Source organism: Macrobrachium nipponense, chromosome 20, assembly GCF_015104395.2.
Source record: "Macrobrachium nipponense isolate FS-2020 chromosome 20, ASM1510439v2, whole genome shotgun sequence".
NCBI lineage: Eukaryota > Metazoa > Arthropoda > Malacostraca > Decapoda > Palaemonidae > Macrobrachium > Macrobrachium nipponense.
The window spans coordinates 59,647,969-59,655,886 of NC_061089.1; the positions used below are offsets into that span (position 1 = coordinate 59,647,969).

At 35.3% G+C, this 7,918-nt stretch overlaps 1 protein-coding gene and 1 long non-coding RNA gene across 2 annotated transcripts in view; one reads left to right on the forward strand and one right to left on the reverse strand.

The window, feature by feature from the left end:
• Positions 1 to 7,918, forward strand: part of LOC135226395 (uncharacterized) — a 65,654-nt gene that overhangs the window by 44,653 nt on the left and 13,083 nt on the right. The window lies entirely within an intron of this gene.
• Positions 3,635 to 6,069, reverse strand: LOC135221089 (uncharacterized). The gene is made up of 2 exons (XR_010315872.1): positions 5,866 to 6,069; positions 3,635 to 4,212 (listed from the first exon to the last, which is right to left on the reverse strand). It is a non-coding gene; the product is annotated as an uncharacterized LOC135221089 (long non-coding RNA).

Consider the following 7,918-nt stretch of genomic DNA (forward strand, 5'->3'; position numbering starts at 1 on the left):
GAAATCTGCGAACAATTAAAATAAATATATTAATAAAAAAACACAAATTAAATTCCTCACAGATATAAAGGCCTTAAGCTTAAATGTTCCCTTACAGAGAAATTTTCTGGTAGATCGTGAACGTCTGTAACAACACAGCACATGTGCTTTGGAATGCTGGAAAACTTATTAATTTGACTAGACTTTTTTCATACCTCTCTGCACTGGAGTAGAGTGGAAATATCCAAGACAATATCACCTACATATTCTTTTACCTGACGTTTGACTTAGATTATGTCCGCATGGACCTTTGTGCAACAGTAGCTGATATTATCATCATTATTATTAATAAATAAATAGTTTAACCAGAATATTGATCTAATATTTCTAACCTGCACAAAGCAAGGCAGTCAGCCTTCTAGTCACTAGTCACTATGTACATCTTTCTTAGCTTACCTTGCAACTCACAAACAGTAAGTGCAATCTCCCGAGGCTAGATGACACACTTCAAAGGCAAGAAGAGTTGCGAAATCAGTTTGATTTTTTCAATCATGTTGTCATTAATTTCAAATGAGTTCAATGGGTTTGTCATCTACAGTATTACACTAGAACTGTCAATGTATTTCTAATTATAAGGTGTAATCAAAAGAATTGACAAGAAGGCCCCATTTGAAATAATGATAAGAATGCATTACAATCACTAGCAACACTATAGTCTATTTTTTTACTTGGTAATCTTGCACTTGCTGCTCGCCACTGATTGTTTGTTTGTTTGTAGGTGTTTTTACGCTGCATGGAACCAGCGGTTATTCAGCATCGAGACCAACGGCTTTACGTGACTTCCGAACCACGTCGAGAGTGAACTTCTATCACCAGAAATACACATCTCTAACACCTCAATGGAATGCCCGAGAATTGAACTCGCGGCCACCGAGGTGGCAGGTCAAGACTATACCGATTACGCCACTGTGGCGCTTTGCCACTGATTGGACGAATGTCCTGTTGTTCGAATATCAGTTTTGTTTTTACATTGTTTCAGAATTATGATTATGCAGTCATAGAGCCCGTTAAGATCTAAGTTATGAAATGTTATGTAAATACCAACAGTAATAAACGTAAATATTAAGAATTTGCATGCCCAATTACTATAGATATTAAAGTTATGAAACAATACTTGCAGCTGCCGTAGACCAGAAATGTTTCAAACGCATGAACTTTAATGTTTAATTTCTAGCTAGATTTTTAGCGCACTCATGCCATTAGTGGTTTGGGATAACCAAAACATATTTAGTGTATATTGCTGAAGGTTCTATAACGCCTAAGAACACAAACTATCGTAGAAATTTAAGCTTGGCAGAGAAGTTTAGGAGGTGGAGTTGTGGGAAGAACAGCTGGGGAGTTGTCATCTGCACAGATCGCTTATAACCAGAATCATTATTCAGCTTAGAATCGGCCATCGAGCATTAGTCTACTATCTATTTCACCTATTTCAGCAATGGTCACAAGAGACGATACAGACCAAAGTATAGATGAAGGAACTTCAACCAGGCAAAGATGCACCAGTCAAGTCATAAAATGTTAATGAATGTTTTTCAGTTTTTCACTTCTGAGGGTCCCATGAATATAATGAATGGAATCACTAGGGTGACAGCGGCAGCAACTCAAGCTTCAGAGAGAACTGTTTATTGTATTAAATCTGTGATCAAATCTGCTGATGGTACTTTATTCTGCCCTTGCCCCAAGAAAGACAATCGACCATTGTTGGCCATCTTGACAGTTTTGACAGGGAATGTGTTAGGAGAGAGATGCTATCCTTTTATGAAATAGGGGACCTTCCTACACTAGCAAGTTCGTTAGCAAAAGTTCAGAAACCTCCTACTACGTAATTTCACTGGCTCAAGAAGTTCCCTCTACAAAATACAGGAATCAGGGTTCTAGGGTAAGAAACACCTGGGTAGATCTAGGGTACTTATCCGCGGCGGCCTAGACTATGGCAGCTGCGGTTTTTCTATGCAGTTTTACTTACTGAACAAGAATTTTAAGTGATATTTATTCGGACGACTGTATTAACCGCCCGGGGTCCAGTACTAAACACGGCGAAATACATTGGACGGCCCAATCCCTAGTGGATGTCGTATCCGCGGTTACGTTCCTTGCAGTCCGTGCGGACTACTTCTGTAGAAATACCCTCACCTGCATAAGGACGATACTCATGAAGAGAGAGAACTGAAAAGAAATCAAGAGTCCAACCGGAGGTATTTGTGGACGAGACTTGGGTGAACCAGAACCTCACTGTCGAGAAGTGCTGGACTAATGAAGATGGATCAGTACATATCCTAAAATATTAATGACATTCAGAGTGCTGTAGTTTTCAAAACGTAAAAAATGAGCATCATGATATACCAACATCTTAATGATTATTTCAGGAACACCAGAGTACTACAACCCAGATTTGAACCTCCCGCTGAGAGTATACGTCAACCTTGTGGCTTTTCCTCCCACAACTCCACCACTTTTCCGGGAAGCTTAAATTTCTATTATATTTTTTTTGTTCTTAGGCGTTACAAAACCTTCACCAATGTACAATAAAACGTTTTAGTTATTTCCAAAACACTATTGGCATGATTTTGCGCTAAAATTCTAGCTAAAAATTAAACATTAAAGTTCATGAGTTTGAAATATATTTATAATCTACGGCTTCAGTAATTGTTTCATAACCGTTAAATACAGCTATAATAATTTGGTATGCATATTTATAATAATTTGGTATGCAAGTTCTTAATACTTACGTTTATTACACATGGTATTTACACATCACATAACTTAGTTCTTAAGTCGCTCTATGACAGAAACTGTGAGATTCGGACAATAGGACATTCATCCAATCATTGGCAAGCAGCTATGTGCAAGCTTGCCAGGTTAAAAATAATAGACTATGTATAGTCAGTTAAATTTCTAGGCTCTCAAAGTACTGGACAAATATCTGTTCTTAGATGAGGGGAAAAATGGGATTGGGACAAAGTTAGAGTTGGAGAGAGAAAAAAAAAAGCATTACAGATGAAACTTGGAGTTTCATCATGCAAATATCTAAGTACTTAGATATTTGCAGCAAGGTAAGCTAAAAGAGTTGTTAAAACTTTCCACACATGTGCTTAGTGATTAGCTAAAGCCACCTGGATAGACTGACAATGAGTCACCCCTTTATTGAAAGCTGAATAAAGTAACCATACGAAAACTGATTATAACAACTAGCAAATAGGGCATTCCTCACATATTTTCAGTGCATTCAGCAAACAACAAGTGGGGTAGTTTCTTTATGGAATGGGCAGATGAGCAAGCAAAAGTGTAATTCAGTAAATATGGTGCTTGCTTGTAATCATAACGGATGACACTGCACCCTGCAATTCACATAAAACTTTTGTTTTACCTTTCTGGATTAACTAGGTCTGACATATTACTGCCATATAGTAATAGATTTGTGAACCTCATGATTTTTGCATAACCTAGGGTATATTTATTAGATTTACCCTCTATTCTTCAATCATGGTTCAAATTAACAGGTACATGCCAAAATACATACTAAATTTGTATATGTAATGGAAAAGGAATGTAATTAACTGGATCGTGTTACGTGTATTGAAAAAAAACATCTTAGTATTTGTATCTTATGTATATTAGGATAAACAACAAGTTCCACTATGAGATAGTTTACATTATATGGAAGAACAATTAACTCAAGCCTTACTGCAAGCTGACAAACACATAAGCAGTTTAGCAAGTATACACAAGACTTCCTTCCACCAGTCTTTCACTCCCAAAGCTGAATAAGGCAGAATTATTTCCATTTTATAATTACAAATGAAAATCAAAATCGGAAATTGTATCACTCATCACAAATAAAAGAAAATAGTACAAATCAGGATCATTACAATGAGACTGGAAAACTGTAACAATTATATCCATCTTAATAACAGGATCACACAAAAGTTCATTGCATATCAAACTTCAAAAAGAACACTAATCATACAGTACACTATATACATAGTAGACAGCATACAGTGAATAAAAATAATCAATAAATTAACAACAATGGAGATTCATTTAAGAGTCTGATGATCTGCTGCATTAAATATTTCTTCATCATCACCATCATCTGCAGCTAGAGGAAACATTTCCTGCTCATCTGTGTGTGACAGGACACGATATTTTCTTGTAGCTCGTTTTCTCCTAAACCTGGAAAGTAGAGTGTATTATTAAAAATAAAAACAGTGCTTCTAGATGAAAGTCTTAGCATTATAATTATTGAAATAAAGAAAAACTTTCAAAGAATTATACTCGTATTATGTTCCTTTCATCCATTATATTACTAACAGTAATTAAGAAAACTACGAGTCCACTTTGAGCATACTATTTTATAATAATTAGATTCACAAATACAGTATAGTACCTCAAATATTAAAAAAGAATATAAATACATGATACATTATCAAGAGATTCAAAGCTATCTGAGAGCATACACATTAATTATTTGCAAAAGGAGTAAATTCCTGGAAAAATCTACAGCATTTCTATGTAATTTGTGGCATCTTAATGGACTCTCCATAGACTGTATAATTCATATTCAAATTGATTATAGTACAGCCAAATTAAAAGAGAAACAGCAGAGTCCAGATCTTTTGCCTTTCTTTGAAGGTATTTTCAAGCAAACGATACACTCACAACAGAAAAAGAGAACTGCAATTTTTTTTTTTTTTTTTTTTTTTGCTGTAGTATATAGTAGTTACATTTTACCGTTTCATTTTTCCTTATACAGTAGCTATGTACATGGTTAGTTCATATTCTAAATAGTTTTACTTCCCATGATTGAAGTTATGTCAAAATTTCCTCTCCCTTAAAATACAGTAATTTTAAAAATATATACTAATTCATTGGCAGTTTTCTTTAGTGAAAAATTTTTTTTATAAACTTTTAATCACCATTCAACACTACACAAAACAGCATTACGTATTCTGTAACAATATTTCTTCAATAATTTCAAGTACAGTTACCAGACAACACAACAAGGTCATCAAAAGCTTGTGAGCTTAAAGAAGTTTGTAATTCTATAATACCTCTATAAAGAAACACTGAACATCCATTACTAACTTTATTGCAAATCACGTAAATTATTCACTTTGATTATTTTGGCTACACCAGTTCACTGCCACAAATCAAACATATCAAAGAGCTGATAGCATTGACCCAAACTACTGTATTAAATGAACTCAGTTCTTTGCAGTTATTCATGTCATCATCACATTTTCCTGGCAACTTAGTCTTTACAGCAAAGCCTGAGACAATGAAAAAGTCTAATATTGCAAATAAAGTTTTTTTTGTACGTATAGTATAGAATGTGGTTACAAAGGCAATGAGTGTCATTCACATCCCTATAGTACACTGCACAGGAGGCAAGAAACACTGTGCCCATTCAGGTCATTTCATTATGCTACATATTTTTTAGACCTGCTAAAAACATGAAAATTGAATACTATTGCAGGAAGAAACATCTTTATTCAATTTCCAAAGACCCTATACGTATGGCATTAATATCACACCCATTTTACCCCAAACTTCTTTTCACATTTTATCAATAAAAACCAGAAAATTTTAAATCCATAGTATACCCAGTAACCAAATTACGACTCACTCACAGAACCCTGGGTTAGATCTGTTTCAACATTTGTACAAATTGGTAAATAGGAATAAAGGATAAAGTTCCACTTTGGACAGTGACTTTTTTAAACTGACATATCTTGTAAAATTAGTTTGCAATTACATATGCAGATACTGTACTGTATAATATTCAAGAGCAAATAAACCCTAAAAACGTACCTTTACTTATCTTACCTTAAAAATTTGATGAGAATGTATATAAGTACAACAACTCCTACAACAACAAAGACATAAAACAGCCTTAAAATAGCATCTGGTTTTAATCCGCTGGGAGGACCAAGACCCAGTTCATCATCTTCAGAATCTTCAGTTGCTTGTCCTGAAATTAAAATTTCAAGTAAATATTAAGTAACTCTAAAAATAATGAGTAACTTACTGTATACCTGTTAATAGAAAGCCTAACTGCCTCATTTGCATTCATAGTATACTGTATTACAAAATGTATGTAACCACACATTCAACTACTGCTTTGGAGATATGAAAACAATGCACCAAAAGTGCAGATGAGATGATTGACAAGAGGAAACATAGATGAAGAAATGAGTCAATTTTGGAGAAATACATGAACAGCATTAAAGTAGGCAATATAAACTGAAACTGGAAAAGTATTTTTTACCCAGTTGGCATCAGCGAGGATATTACGCATCCACAAGTTTACTTTCTGGTGTGATAATGTTGTACAAAACACAAATGCCATCTCTGATATGAAAACATGAATAAAAGTTAAAATAATAGATCTGAAAAGATCCGTAAAATGGATTTTGGAAAAATGATTAAAGGAGGAGTGTTACAGTTTAAATCATCTTCAACATCATAATCACCAACACTGCCACCTTCACCAATTGACACAAATGGCTGCATTGAAATGAGTATTAAAAAAAAGGCTCACCAACAGCACACTACTAGTAATGGTAAATGGCCCCTAACATTTGGAGCCAAGTAAAAATAAGTTCTCATCTCAAAATACAATGGAGGAAAAAGATATATGATGAGTGTAAGTCCATGTACTTATATTTAGTGTCTAAAAATTCATGGTGCTCTAAGTAAGGTGGGGCAGGTACAAGGATCCAAGAGTCCCCTAATATGTATACAGACACAACTGGGTGTTTTAGGTTGGGTTTGGATACATTTCTGTATTTCATATAATTTACAGTGCTCTAAGTACCCCAACCAGGTAGTAGCTGGCCCCTACGTTCGGTTTAGTTTTGGTAGGCGAGGTTATTACGTTGCATCTCGGTAACTGTCCTATCCATGGTATATATATGTATATATTTTTACTGATTAGCTTACACACATAAATACTGAAGTTTTCCAACTTTGAAATTGAGATTCATGCATTTCTGACTATTTGTGTGTCACAGTTCACTTTTGTTTATGAGTTGAGCAAGAAGTGAATTTATCCTATAATTGCTAGGACATTAGTTTTAATGGCATAACTTGACCAGAGTATGTCTACAAGGTGTTCAATCCCCCAGACACTTCTATTATTATCCTTCTATATTTCACTGGGTAAATTAACCTAAAGCATCCTTATATCCTAGCCTAGCAATGCCATCCTAGGGATCATGTTATACCTTGCCCACCCTTAGGCACAAATTTGTGTCAGCAAAGCAAATAAGCCTATCCTATCCAATGTCCTTCCAGCAAAGCTATACTGGCCTAAGCCTATTTGACAAGCAGGACTGAAACCTATAGGGTAAAAAACCGCATGGTACAAGGGTGGACCATGTACGATCAATGTGTACAACCCCAAAAAAAGTACATTATAACGGGTCCTGACATCGGAGATGGCCATCAGACGCGACTTGTTGTTGGTGAGAAATGGAGCTAAAGACCTCTATTCCGGTGTCAGGACGCGTTATAATGTACTTTTCTTGGGGTTGTACACATTGATCGTACATGGTCAACCCCTGTACCATGCGGTTTTTTACCCTAATAAGAACAGACCTTTGAAGGAAAACGCAACCATATGAAGACATTAATACAATGGATGAACAAATATGAATGTAAGCCTATCTATGTATACTTATATTTGGTGTCTAAAAATTTATGGTGCTCAAAGTATGATGGGGCAGGTCCATAAAGGTAACAGCCCCTAATCCTGACAAAGACTGGGAGACTGGGGCATCTTAGGTAGGGTTCGGATACATTTCTGTCTCCTCCTATAATTTACAGTGCTCCAAGAAGGTATAGTGGGGATTAGTACAGGGGCAGTGGGTAATCTTAC